This window comes from Bombina bombina, chromosome 1, assembly GCF_027579735.1.
Source record: "Bombina bombina isolate aBomBom1 chromosome 1, aBomBom1.pri, whole genome shotgun sequence".
NCBI lineage: Eukaryota > Metazoa > Chordata > Amphibia > Anura > Bombinatoridae > Bombina > Bombina bombina.
Window position 1 is genome coordinate 698787947 of NC_069499.1, and position 15837 is coordinate 698803783.

Below are 15837 nucleotides of genomic sequence, written 5' to 3' on the forward strand. Positions count from 1 at the left end.
TTAAAATTGTTTATTGTTGCCTTTGTCATTGTGTTTTCATATTTGGTTTTGTTTTCATTTGATTTTTTTTGTTTATTTATTTTCGTTGGTTTTTTCTTTTAAATTTAGCTTACTTTGTTTATGTCCCTTTCCGGTTTTGTTGTGCTTTGGTTTCGGCGATTTTTCTAACACCCTTCTATTGATTATATTCAGTTTTTTCCCCGCTGCGTTGTGCAGCACTGTTCCGACGTCCATCTTGACTGTGTCGGTCTCAGTGCGCATGCGCAGCTTTGCTCTCGGTATTGCGCAGTTGTTTTTTCCTTGCTTCCGCCCTCATTCCGACAATCAGCTGTTCTATGTCGGATGGCGGTTACATTGTTGCATATTAATTACGCTACTCAGAGTTTCTTCTAGCCGGTTCTTGTATCACTTTATTCTTATTGTTGGACTGTGTCTCCATCTTCTGGCCATTATTATTATTTATCATTATAATTATTTATATTATATTTTTCTGTAAAATTATTTCCTTCACTTATATTGTATATTCACATTCTTGGGGTCATTATATTTATATAAAAAAATTTAATTTTATTCTTAAATTATTTATGCCTGTTTATTTTAAATTTACTTTAAGTTAGATAATTTTATATATTTTAATTATGTCTCAATCTTCAGATTTGAACCCTCTTAGTTCAGAGGGTGTTCAAAAGATGATTGATACATCAATGAATTCAATGCTTGAAAAGATTTCTTTATTAATTAATAAATCAAATAAAAAGACTTTAAAAAGGAAAAGGCCTGTTTCAAGTGGCATTAAAACTAGTAAAAAATTACTACAGAAATCTCGCCAGATTGTCTCTGGTTCGGTTGTTCCTGGCAGGAAAGGAAGGAAAACACCTGCAATTCCCTCTACTCCCAAGAGGTTACTTATGGGAGAGGCTTTGGCCAATGATGAAGAATCTGAGATTTCTGATACCGAAGTTAACTCTGATTCCTCTATGAATTCTAATAAATCAGAAAATTATTTGTCTAACTCTTCAGATAATTCTTCGGCATCTCCGAAGATTAAAAAATTTAAAAAAGCTCTTAAAAAATCTAAACATTTAGATTCTTCTAAAGTAAAATTTTTTGATTGCTTAGGAAATCCTAGGTTTAATGCAGACGATCTGCACCACCCTAGATCTGCGGAGTGGTGCCCTTCGTCTGATATTGCAGAATTCATTGATTACCAGTTACGTCAACCTTTAAAAAGGGCAGAATGCCCCAGACCTATTCTGCCTAACAACGCTGGTATTACACCTGAAGTAGATCCAAAAATTTTAAAATTCATAGGGTCCCCAGGTTTTAAGTTAAAGAAAGGCATGGACCGTGCTTGGAAAATTTGTCAAGACAAAATGCTTGATACTATTGGTCCTTTAGCTAAGCTATTTGATTTATCGGAACAAGCTGTATATGATAACTCATTGCTTGATCCGGTTATTGTCAGAGAATGGCTTCAGAGGATGCTCAGTTTTCTGGGCAACGCCAACTCTGCCATGTATTCTGAACGTAGACGAAACATTCTTAGACGTATCGACCCCAAGGTGTGTGATTTTGCAATAAATGAAATCCATACAGATACTAATGGCCTTTTATTTGGAGACACATTTATTAAGGAACTTAATAGTTATGTAAATACCTTCTCTAATCTGAATAAAGTTCGTACATCTATGAAAAAGATTTTTCACCAAGAACGTTTTTCTGAACAGGCTGGGAAAGGTAGAGGCCGCTTTCCCGGCCGTGCCTCATATCCAAACAGGTCTCAATTTACCAACCAGCAATTTAATTTACAAAGACCATTTCAAAATCCAATTTCCTCAAATTTCTTCCCATCCAGAGGAAGATTTTGGAATCCTAGACTCCAACGTTCGAGGCAAAGATCTCGCCCATCTCAAGGTAAATTTTTATTTTCCTCCTTCTCAGAATTCTTTCCAAAACTTAGTAGGAGGCAGATTATCTCTTTTTGATCAAAATTGGAAGTTAATAACTTCAGATCAATGGGTCCTTCAGACGGTTTCAGGTCTTTTTATAGATTTTATTTCTCCCCCAGTTCAAAAATCTCTTCCAGTTCCAATAAAATTTTCTGTTTCAGACAACATTTTGGTTCAAAAAGAAATTCTAAATTTAATTGAAAAACAAGCAATAGAACCAGTTTCAGATCTTCAAAATTGTTTTTTCAGCAATCTTTTTCTAGTGAAAAAGAAAAATGGTCAATTTCGCCCTGTTATAAATTTAAGATCTCTAAATGCCTTCGTGGTTTATCGACATTTCAAAATGGAAGGTATTCATCTTCTCAGAGATTGTCTTTTAGACAACGATTTCTTAGTCAGATTAGATTTAACAGATGCTTATCTCACGGTTCCGGTAGCTCTAAGTCACAGGAAATTTCTCTCCTTCAATTGGGAGGGAAAAATCTGGAGATTTACTTGCATGCCTTTCGGTTTATCTTCAGCCCCTTGGATTTTCACCAAATTAATGAAACCTATAATTACTTGGCTTCGTCTTCGGGGTGTTCGGCTTATCATCTATTTAGACGATATTCTGATTATGAATCAAAATTCAGTTATTTTGAATTCTCACCTCAACCTTACTATCTATATTTTAGAAAATTTAGGTTTTCTAGTCAACAAAGAGAAATCTGTCCTTTCTCCAACCAAATCTCTAACCTTTTTGGGTTTTCTAATAGATACAATGAAATCTACTTTAAGCCTTCCCAGAGAAAAAATTGTGAATATCAAGAAAGAGATTTCAAAAACTCTTTCTTTGTCTGTAGTTCCCATCAGGACTATAGCCAGAATAGTTGGGTTACTTTCATCCTCTATTCAGGCTATTTTTCCTGCCCCTCTTCACTACAGGGAACTTCAACGTCTAAAAATTTTTCACCTTCAGAAAGGTTTATCTTATTCTCATCTCATTCCTCTTTCATCGGAAGCCAAAGAAGAACTTTCATGGTGGCTTTCTCATATAGAAGCCTGGAATGGGAGAGCCATTTTTGGGAAATCTCCGGATTTAATTATAGAATCCGATGCCAGTCTTACGGGTTGGGGAGCTCGTTGTGGTCCTTCGATCACAGGAGGAAAATGGTCTTCAGAAGAAAAACATTTTCACATCAATTGCTTAGAACTTTTGGCAGGCTCTTTTGCAGTCAAAAGTTTTGTAAAAGATTCTTTTCCTGTGTCCATTTTACTCAGAATGGACAATATTTCTGCAGTACGTTATTTGAATCGTTTAGGTGGTACAAAATCGAGAGATTTGTCCATTATTACGAAAGAATTCATTCATCTTTGCTTGGACAGAAATATTTCGGTAAAAGCAGAATATATTCCAGGTTCATCCAATGTCGCGGCGGATTGGGGTTCTCGATATCTGACAGATTCCAGCGATTGGAAACTTCATATTCAAGTTTTTCATGCGCTGCAATCTCTCAGAGGTCCCTTTTCGATGGATCTGTTCGCTTCGAGACTGAATCATCAGATTCGTCCTTATTTCAGTTGGCGTCCAGATCCGGAGGCTTTGGCGATAGATGCATTTCTTCATCCTTGGCCTCTTCAGACAGCTTATGCATTTCCTCCGTTTTCAATGATTCAGAGAGTCATTTCAATAGTCCGTCGAGATCTTCTTTCAATTCTTCTCATCACTCCTCTTTGGCCGTCTCAACCTTGGTACCCATCTCTTCTAGAATTGTCTGTCAACCATCCTCTTCTTCTTCCTGTTTTTCCTCTTCTGTTATCAGATCCAGAAGGCCATCCTCACGATCTTATCATCCAAGGATCGCTTCGTCTTATAGCTTGGTCAATTTCGGGCAATCTTCATCTTTCAAAGGTTTATCACAACAAGCTCAAGATCTCCTCGGGGACTCTTTGGCCCCCGGGACCAAAAAATGTTATTTTTCCGCATGGACCAGATGGTCTGGCTGGTGCGTGGAAAGAAGTTTGGATCCCCTTTCAGTGGATATAACTTTTATAGCTAATTTTCTCTCTTCTCTTTTCGAATTAGGATTAGCTTATAGAACCATTAATGTTTCTAGATCCGCAATTTCAGCTAAACATTCTTTTATTAATAATTTCCCTGTGGGTCAACATCCTTTAATTTGTAAATTAATGAAAGCAATTAAACTTAAAAGACCTCCAACTCCTAAATATTCTTCCTTTTGGGATGTGGATCTTATTTTTTCCCTTTTTAAATCCTGGCCTTCTAATGAATTTTTATCTTTAAAACAACTTACTGCTAAATTGGCTACCCTTTTGTGTTTGATTTCCTTTCGTAGAGTTTCTGATGTTAGAGCTTTAGATTTTGATTCTAAACGTTTTACTCCTGAAGGCGTTACTTTCTTTATCTCTAAAAGAACTAAATCTTTTTCTACTTCGATTTTCTATCCATATTTACCTTCAGAACCTCTTCTTTGTGTGGTTGTATGTCTCAAAGAGTATGAACGCAGAACTTCTTCTTTTCGTTCTTCTTCCTCTAATCAACTTTTGCTATCTTTTATTCCTCCTCATCATCCTGTCTCCTCTACTTCTATTGCCAGGTGGGTTAAATGGGTTATGAGTGAAGCAGGTATTGATGTTTCTTTTTCCGCTCACTCTGTTAGAGGATCAGCCGCTTCTAAAGCATTTTTGAAAGCTGCTACCCTTCAACAAATTTTGGATGCAGCTGACTGGTCTTCTGATTCTATTTTTAAACAATTTTATTTTAAACCCATTGAACATGCCTCGTTAAATTTATTTTGTTAGTTGCTTTAAACTAGCAAAATATGAGTCTCTGGTCTTGTAATAAAATTGGGATTATCCTAAGTTATGAAGGTATAATCTAGATTTTATTAAAGACACAGAGACGATTATTTTCCCTCCTCTGTTGTATATTGTGATATATATTATTCCCACCCTTATTGTGTTTTATTATATATTTTAACATGATTTGTATATTTATTTCAGTTATCAACCAATAATAAGGATCTTCTCCTAAGAGACTTTGTTCCTTCACATCTTCGGAAAAAGTCAGATCTTCTATCAAGTTTTCCAGATCTTCAACAGTTTTCCAGTTGTTTTTCCATCCTTCCGGACAAGTTGGAGTTTTCTTCATGGATGATTTTTCTCGTCAAGCTCCTTCTCTTCATGGTTTTCTGCTTCCTGTTCGTTTGGAGTTATTTCTTCATCTTGGATCTTCTGTTTCCTTCTTCAGTTTCAAAGAAAGAGGATGTATTGCTGTATTTTGGACAGTTTATAGGACTCATATTCAATCTGATTGGTTATGTGATTTTAGTTTAATCAGTTCTCTATCCTTATTGGTCACTGATTTCTTTATTTGTTTACTGTCTACTTTTTAAATTTGACAGTTTGTTGTATTTTATCTATCTTTGAATAACTGCATTTTAATAGTAAAGAAAGAGAATGCAAAATAATCGTCTCTGTGTCTTTAATAAAATCTAGATTATACCTTCATAACTTAGGATAATCCCAATTTCTAACTATACTTTTGAAGTTCATTTTGGAAAATAATGTGTTCAAATTTGATAACAAGTTTTATAAACAAATAAGGGGCACAGCGATGGGGGCAACATGCGCCCCATCATATGCCTGCCTACATCTAGGCTTATGGGAACTTTTTACTGTCTTCGAAGACTTTAATGAATTGATAGCCTCCTCGGTGTTAATATGGCGTCGATATGTGGATGACATATTCATACTTTGGAGAGGGTCAGTAGACCTTTTGACAACTAGATGGGATAGAAGTTGATGAAGAAACACTTCTAGTATCCCTAGATGTGGAGGCACTCTACTCTTCAATCCCCCACTCAGTAGGAATTGCAGCAGCACAACATTTTTTAGAATCTAGAGGTAATCAATTTGATAAGCACACTGAATTTCTAACTATACTTTTGAAGTTCATTTTGGAAAATAATGTGTTCAAATTTGATAATAAGTTTTATAAACAAATAAGGGGCACAGCGATGGGGGCAACATGCGCCCCATCATATGCCTGCCTACATCTAGGCTTATGGGAATTTTTTACTGTCTTCGAAGACTTTAATGAGCCTCCTCGGTGTTAATATGGCGTCGATATGTGGACGACATATTCATACTTTGGAGAGGGTCAGTAGACCTTTTGAAAGAATTAGTCTGTAATTTGAATAAGAACAAATCTAATATTTTTCTCACGTACAAGTATAGCACATCAGAATTACCATTTTTGGATATTGTAATTAAAAAAGAAAGTAGCAAACTTACTACAGAAATCTATAGAAAAAGCACTGCAACAAATACATTGTTGGTTGCTTCCAGTCACCACCCTCCGTCCCTGATTAGAGGAATTCCGACAGGACAATTCCTCAGGCTTCGAAGGAATTGTTCCAGTAGGAATAAGTACAAGACACATGCACAAGAAATGGCCAATCGATTTATAGCAAGGGGGTATTCAAAACGTAATGTGAAATATGCAATGAATAAAGCCTTAAAAGCAAATAGAGATTCTTTGCTTTTTGACAAAAGAGAGAAAAAAGTGGATAATAGGATCAGGTTTATTACAGAGTATAATGGACACTGGAATCAGGTTCGAAATATTCTAAAAAACAAGTGGCAGTTTTTACTTTCAGACGAGAATGTTAAAAGTATGGTGGGTGACTTTCCATCATTAGTTGCACGAAGGGCTCCCAATTTAAAAGATAGATTGGTGAAGAGCGATTTCTCACGTAATCCAAAAGCACAAAATTGGCTCGAAAAATGACAAAAGCTACAAGGTTTCTTTCAATGCGGCAATTGTGTCTTTTGTAAATTTATAGTAAAAACTAGTAAGTTTTCTACAGGTGAAAAAATATATGAAATAAGACAATTTATTAATTGTAAATCTGATAATGTAATATATTTACTACAGTATACTGTCCATGTCCCGTGTATTATACAGGGAAAACTAAGAGAATCCTGAAGGATAGGGTTACAGAACACCGCAATGATATTGCTAATGCAAAGGAAGGCATTATAAATAGTAATATAGCTCTGCATTTCAAACTCTGCCATAATTGTTCTACAGATGATTTAAAAGTTATAGGTATTGAAAGATGTTCTTTACATGGCAGGGGTGGAGATATTGATAATCTACTACTTAGGAAAGAAGTGGCATGGATATTTCGATTAAAAACGTTGTCACCAAATGGCTTGAACGAAAAATTTGATTTTGCTCCTTTTTTATAAAGGTAAAAAATTATATAACTTGTACAAGAATAATATGGTACTACTCTATCATAATGCAGGAATTTATATTGTCATTCTCCCTAAGCAAAAAATCTAAAAAATCTAAAAATAGAGATTAATAATAAAATTTTCCTACTCCCATTGTTTGCCTTGCGCTGGATTGGCTTTGCTGGAAGTAATTATTATTTTTATAATCAAGTGCGAACAATGTTTTTTGGTTCTCGCCATTATATATTTGCAAATATTGAAACGCTTAATATGTTACCATACTGTTGCTAATTTGCATGGGTAAGGTGAGAGTCAATAACTATACTGGTTACATTTGAGAAATAGAAAACACTGTTTGATTTTCACTGAACATATTTCACCAATACAAATAAAGGGCTGAGCTTAAATAAAGTGCTTATGGAGTGGCAAGGTATACGCCCTGATTAAGCCCCAATGACATTCGGTCACGTGGGGGGTGAAACGGCCGTTGGCGTGTGACGTCATTTGCACAGCTGAGAACCAGCTCCTAATTGATATTTAATACAGCACACAGCTCCTCTAACTACAGCAGCAAGCAGGCACCACACCCGGATTTTTCACCAAGCTTAAAAGGAAAAGGAGAAGGACTACAAGCGCTCAAAAGTGATTTGTAAAGTATTCATGGACTTATGAGTCTATAATGGAATGTACTGTCTAGAACATGCAAATAAGCATATACACTTGAGCTTTGAACAAAATCATAGCGGATGTGGAAAATACTATTAACATGGTTCTTATGTAATTTATACTGCTTGCACTACACATGTGACTGATACTATTGCTGTGATTACACATCTATCATTAGAGATACATAGATCCCCATTTAGTACTAAGGTAGCTGAAACCTTTCTTAATATTGGTGCTACCCTCTGGTCAGGGTGTTGTTTTCTCAATGAAAAGTGTGTAAAATGTAAAGCATGTACAATTTTGTTACATTGTTACAGTCTAGCACATAAGTATTTGACATAGATCCTATTATTAATCTCAAGGTAACAAGCCTCTCTAACTTGCTTGGGTTACCCTCTGAGATAGGTGTTGTCATTTCCATTTGTGCCCTAAATGCCCTAAAACGCATGGATCCCCATTATTATCCATGGTAGCAGATTCCTGTTGGTACACAGGGCTACCCACTAGTAGGGGTGTTGCCTAAGAACTCAATTACCTATGTTTAGGTATTTATCTGCATCATATTAACCTGACTGAGCTGGCCAGCTTTATCTATGCATTTAATGTACAAAACGTATTTTTAAATGTATGTGATTTTTTGATGTTTTTCTTTTTGTTTGCACAAATAAATTTATTTATTTACAACTATTTTGTGTGGTTTTGGTTTAGGGGACCCAGAAGTTGTTTGGTTGCGTAGAGGCCTGGAACACCTATTTCTAAATTAATTCTTACATACATGTGCATTGAATTAAATATTTAAATAAATAATTGTCTACTAAAACGGAGTGCTGAAATCCCTGTCTATTTTGGAGAGAACACTACTGTGACCTCTCCGATTTTTCTTCTTTGAGTCTTGTAAATGTAAATCCTAAAATAGCTATAATATAAATATAATTTATATTGTAGCTATATTAGGATTTATTTTACAGGTAAGTATTTAGTTTTAAATAGGAATAATTTATTTAATAAGAATTAATTAATTTCGTTAGATTTAAATTATATTTAATTTAGGGGGGTGTTAGTGTTAGGGTTAGACTTAGCTTTAGGGGTTAATACATTTATTAGAATAGCGGTGAGCTCCAGTTGGCAGATTAGGGGTTAATGTTTGAAGTTAGTTTTCTGCGGCTGGAGTTTTGTCGTTAGATTTCTAACGCTCACCTCAGCCACGACTCTAAATTCCCGGAGTTATAAAGATCCCATTGAAAAGATAGGATACGCAATTGACGTAAGGGGATCTGCGGTATGGAAAAGTTGCGGCTGAAAAGTGAGCGTTAGACCCTTTCATGGCTGACTCCAAATACCGGCGGTAGCCTAAAACCAGCGTTAGGAGCCTCTAACGCTGATTTTCACGGCTTCCGCCAAACTCTAAATCTAGGCCAGAGTCATGGACACTTAATCTATCTGGAAACCTAAAAAGGTGACCCTTGTCTGAGGAATCAAATAACATTTTGGTAAATTGATCCTCCAACCATGTCTTTGAAGAAACAACAATAGTTGATTTGTGTGAGATTCTGCAGAATGTAAAGACTGAGCTAGTACCAAGATATCATCCAAATAAGGAAACACTGCAATACCCCGTTCTCTGATTACAGAGAGTAGGGCACTGAGAACCTTTGAAAAGATTCTTGAAGCTGTCGCTAGGCCAAATGGAAGAGTGACAAATTGGTAATGCTTGTCTAGAAAAGAGACTCTCAGAAACTGATAGTGATCTGGATGAATCGGAATATGAAGATATGGGGGAAGGATTAGGTTTCTGTTCCATATTTTGTCAAAAGGAACGAAAATGGTTAGAAGCTTTATATTTACTCTTAGGTCTTTTATCCTGAGGCAAAAAACTCCCTTCCCCCCAGTGACAGTTGAAATAATCAAATCCAACTGAGAACCAAATAACTTATTGTCTTGGAAAGACAGAGATTGTAATCTAGACTTAGATACCATGTCAGCATTCCAATATTTGAGCCACAAAGCTCTTCTAGCTAAAATAGCTAAAGACATAGATTTAGCATAAATTTTGATGATATCAAAAATGGCATCACAGATAAAATGATTAGCATGTTGAAGCAAATGAACAATGCTAGACAAATCAGGATCCATTTCCTGTTGTGAAACATTTTTCCAACCAAAAAGTTGATGCAGCTGAAACATTAGCTATAGAAATGGCAGGTCTGAGAAGATAGCCAGAATATAAATAAGCTTTCCTTAGATAAGATTCAAGTTTCCTATCTAAAGGGTCTTTAAAAGAAGTACTATCTTCCATAGGAATAGTAGTACATTTAGCAAGAGTAGAAATAGCCCCATCAACTTTGGGGATCTTTTCCCAAAACTGCAATCTAACTGCTGGCAAAGGATACAATGTTTTAAACCTTGAAGAAGGAATAAAAGAAGTACCAGGCCTATTCCATTCCTTAGAAATCATATCAGAAATAGCATCATTAACTGGAAAAACCTCTGGAGTAACCACATGAGGTTTATAAACAGAATTTAAACGTTTACTAGTTTTAATATCAAGAGGACTAGTTTCCTCAATATCCAATGTAATCAATACCTCTTTTAACAAGGAACAAATATGCTCCATTTTAAATAAATGAGTAGATTTGTCAGTGTCAATATCTGAGGAAGGATCTTCTGAATCAAATAGATCCTCATCAGAGGAGGATAAGTCAGTATGTTGTTGGTCATTTGAAATTTCATCAACTTTATGAGAAGTTTTAAAAGGGATGGCAGACAAAGCCTTCTGAATCGCATCAGCAATAAAATATTTTATATTCACAGGTATATCATGTACATTAGATTTTGAATGAACAACAGGCATTGTACTATTACTGATGGACACATTATCTGCATGTAAAAGCTTATCATGACAACTATTACATACCAAAGCTGGAGATATAATCTCCACAAATTTACAACAGATGCCCTTAGCTTTGGTAGAACTGTTATCAGGCAGCAGGATTCCAACAGTGGTTTCTGAGACAGGATCAGATTGAGACATCTTGCAAATGTAAGAGAAAAACAACATATAAAGCAAAATTATCAATTTCCTTATATGGCAGTTTTAGGAATGGGAAAAAATGCAAATAGGCAAGAAGCATATAGCAATGGGGTTTTAAATAATGAAATTATTTGGCGCAAAGTATGACGCACAATGCAAACTGATAATTTTTGGGCGCTAACAACATCTTGAAATTACACACTCGCTTAATTGAAGATGCAACCTTGTATAAGGAACTCGGCGTCAACTAAGATGCTGGAAATGACGAATTTACGTCATTGGATGTACCTTTGCACAAAAAAATTCTCGCACCAAGAATGACGCAATAAACTTTGGCATTTTGCACCCTCGCAAGCCTAATTTTGCCCACAAAATTTAATGAAAAAGCAGTCAAAATTAAAAAAGACTATACCCCAGGTAAAAAAATATTTTCCAAAATATGTTTTTTCCCAAATATGAAACTGAGTCTGCAAAAGGAAATATACAAAAACCTGACTCATGGCAAATATAAATACAATACATATATTTAGAACTTTATATTAATGCATAAAGTGCCAAACCATAGCTGAGAGTGTCTTAAGTAATGAAAACAGATAGCCAAACCAGTACTAAAACAGTTATCAGTAGAGGTAATGGTATATGAGAGTATTTTGTAGATCTGAATAAGGGAGTTAGGAGATGAATCTCTACGACCGATAACAGAGAACCTATTAAATAGATCTCCTGTGAGGAAAACCATTGCATTCAATAGGTGATACTCCCTTCACATCCCTCTGACATTCACTGTACTCTGAGATGAATCAGGCTTCAAAATGCAGAGAAGCGCATATCAACGTAGAAATCTTAGCACATACTTACTTCACCACCTCCATAGGAGGCAAATTTTGTAAAACTGAATTGTGGGTGTGATGAGGGGTGTATTTATAAGCATTTTGAGGTTTGGGAAACTTTGCCCCTCCTGGTAGGATTGTATATCCCATACGTCACTAGCTCATGGACTCTTGCCAATTACATGAAAGAAAAAAACAATTGCATCTAATCTAATAGCCCTATAAATATAAAAATCCCCCCCAGCCTACAATAAACTACTAATAGCCCATAAAAGGGCCCTTTGTAGGGCATTGCCCAAAGTTAAACAGTTATTTTACCTGTAAAAAATACAAAGTCCCCCCAACAGTAAAATCCACCACCCAACCAACCCCCCAAAATAAAAAAACTTAACTCTAAAAAAAAAACTAAGCTACCCATTGCTCCTAAAGGGGCATTTGTATGGGTATTGCCCTTAAAAGGGATTTCAGCTCTTTTTCATAGCCCTTAAAATGGCATTTAGCTCTTTTTCAAATTGCCCAAACCCTAATCTAAAAAAAAACACCCAAAAGAATAAAAAAAAAAATACCTAACACTAACGCCAGAATATCTACTCATGATTCTTCAAATTGAAATCAGCCAATAGTATGAGATCTTCTGAAATCCTATTGGCTGATTTGAACAGTCAATAGGATTTCAGTAGCTCTCATTCTATTGGCTGATTTCAATTTGAAGAATCAAATCAGCCAATAGGAATGCAAGGTACGCCATTTTGAAACGGCTAGCTTGAATTGAAGCTTCAGTGTACAGCGGGGACTATATGAAGAGGACGCTCTGTGCTGGATGTCTTTGCTGCTATGCGACGCAGGGTTGAAGATAGGTGATGCCCCCATGATAGATAAAGATGTTGCTGCCTGGATGAAGACTTCTCGCCACCAGGATGGAGATGGATGTCTGGACTTCAGTAACCATGAGTAGATATTCTGGGGTTAATGGTATTTTTATTTTTTTGGGGGGTGTTTTTTTTTTTCAAATTGAAAAAGAGCTAAAAGCCATTTTAAGGGCAATGAAAAAGAGATGAATTCCCTTTTTAGGGCAATGCCCATACAAATGCCCCTTTTTATTTTGGGGGGTTGGTTGGTGGTGGGTTTTACTGTTGGGGGACTTTGTATTTTTTTACAGGTAAAAGAGCTGTATAACTTAGGGCAATGCCCTATAAAAGGCCCTTTTAAGGGCTATTGGTAGTTTATTGTAGGCTAGGGGTGTTTTTATTTTGGTGGGGCTTTTTTATTTTTATAGGGCTATTAGATTAGGTAAAGTCAATTGTGTGTGAGCAGCTATTTGCAGCCCTGTTGCGGGGTAGCTTGTGTATTCCTAGCTGGATGTGTTATGTCAATACAAGCAAGGTGTTACACCGTTCACTCACCCTGGCTTCTGAGGTCCGTCCGGGTACCTCTTCTTACGCCTCCTTTTTTGTGTGGGCCCTTGAGGAGATCCACCAACTATGATCCCTTATTCTGTCAATATATCCTCAGAGTTACAGAGCTTCTTTTAACTCATAATTTTTTTGAGTTTGAAGGGGTCCATTACCTCCAGAGATGTGGGACAGCCATGGGGGCAACGTTTGCGCCCTCATACGCCAACCCATTTATGGGTTGGTGGGAGCTGTCCCACATCTATGGAGGTGATGGCCCCTGGAAAACCAAGATAAAATATTACAGAAGATATATAGATGATCTTTTGATCATCTGGGAGGGAGAAGAATTTGAGTTGGTGGAGTTTCTCGAGGAATTAAATAGAAATATAGCAGGCATAAAACTCACCTATGATTTTGGAAAAACCCAAATACATTTTTTGGATGTAACATTAATGGGTGAACAGGGAAGGATACAAACTAAAGTGTATAGAAAACCAATCTCTGGGAATACTCTCCTGCACGCGAAGAGTAGTCACCCTAAGAGGGTATTCTTTTCTGTAATGAAAGGACAGTTTATACGCCTGAAAAGAAACTGTTCAACCCAGTCAGAATTTGAGCAGCAATCACTAGATCTAGAGAATCGTCTCTGTAGTAGGGGCTATGACAGAAAGGAGGTCTCCAGGGTCAGAGAAAACATTTCAAAAAGAGAGAGAAATGAATTTCTCACTCTCAAAAATTCACACAATAAAAACAGAAGTTTTGGGAAAACAACTTTTGTGACAAAGTACAGTGCACAATACCATCAAGTATGCAACATCATACGTAAACATTTTCGTATGCTAACAGCAGATGAGGGTCTCACTAATATAGTGTCCAAAGGGTGCAGATTTGCATACAAAAAGGGCATGACAATTGGCAACATAGTAGCCCCCACACAATTGAGAGCAACACACACATCTAACTCATCATGGCTAAGATTCAATGGAGTCTATAAATGCAACTATGGTCCATGCATAGCATGTGGTTGCTTACAATTGGGTGAAGGTTTTGCCAGTACAGTCACAGGAGAACATTTCAGACATTTTTCATGTTTGAATTGTAGATCCACCTATGTGGTCTACTTGTTAACCTGTGAAACTTGTGGAGTACAATACACAGGTCTCACTACTAGGGAAGCAAGGGAAAGGATCCGTGAGCACATCACTAATATCAAAGCTGGTAAACTCACGACCCCTCTAGTACAACATTTCAAAACTAAACACAATAAAAATACAAGTTCACTTAGTTGGACTATTATTGAGCAAGTGAAATGTAAAAAGAGAGGGGGGAACAGAGAGACTTTGCTAGCAAAGAGGGAGGTGTACTGGATAGAGTGTGTGATTGGGAGTGATAGGTGCGCTACTTATAGCTAAATGTATACTTAGAATATAATCGATATATATCAAAGAAAGAAAAGTGAGCAATATAAGAATGTGAATACTAGATAAAACTAAGTAGTGTTCTTTACTAAATAGTGTTCAATACTAAATTGCTATTTTTATAGCACTTGGTGAGATGATAAAGACAATATGAGTCACTGTGAGTGGAAAATATATTTTATAGATTTTTTAAAAAGCATATAAACAATATAATAGTTATACTAAAAACATCAATTTAAAGGGACGTCTCCCTTGTTATATAAAATTCTCAGATATAAAAACATGCATAGAATATTTGACACTTTGACACTTTAATAGTGTTTACATGTGCTGCCCCATACATAAATTTATGCAGGTGTCCGTCTCTATTGAACGTATAGACAAATAGTTGGTGTTTGTATATCCTGCTATATTCAGGTAGATAATAACAGCGGTGCAGTTCAGATTTGCATAACACTTTAGCCGATGTTACAAAAGTTACTTAATGACAGCGGTGCAGTTCAGATTTGCATAACACTTTAGCCGATGTTACAAAAGTTACTTAATGACAGCGGTGCAGTTCAGATTTGCATAACACTTTAGCCGATGTTACAAAAGTTACTTAATGACAGCGGTGCAGTTCAGATTTGCATAACACTTTAGCCGATGTTACAAAAGTTACTTAATGACAGCGGTGCAGTTCAGATTTGCATAACACTTTAGCCGATGATACGGCTAAATCTGAACTGCACCGCTGTTATTATCTACCTGAATATAGCAGGATATACAAACACCAACTATTTGTCTATACGTTCAATAGAGACGGACACCTGCATAAATTTATGTATGGGGCAGCATATGTAAACACTATTAAAGTGTCAAAGTGTCAAATATTCTATGCATGTTTTTATATCTGAGAATTTTATATAACAAGGGAGACGTCCCTTTAAATTGATGTTTTTAGTATAACTATTATATTGTTTATATGCTTTTTAAAAAATCTATAAAATATATTTTCCACTGACTCATATTGTCTTTATCATCTCACCAAGTGCTATAAAAATAGCAATTTAGTATTGAACACTATTTAGTAAAGAACACTACTTAGTTTTATCTAGTATTCACATTCTTATATTGCTCACTTTTCTTTCTTTGATATATATCGATTATATTCTAAGTATACCTTTAGTTATAAGTAGCGCACCTATCACTCCCAATCACACACTCTATCGTTTTTTGAAAGACGGAAGGATCTTTCGACCCTTTAGGTGTTTGGTTACTACCTTTTTTACCAGCGCACTACTAAACCCTCCACATCCACAGGTG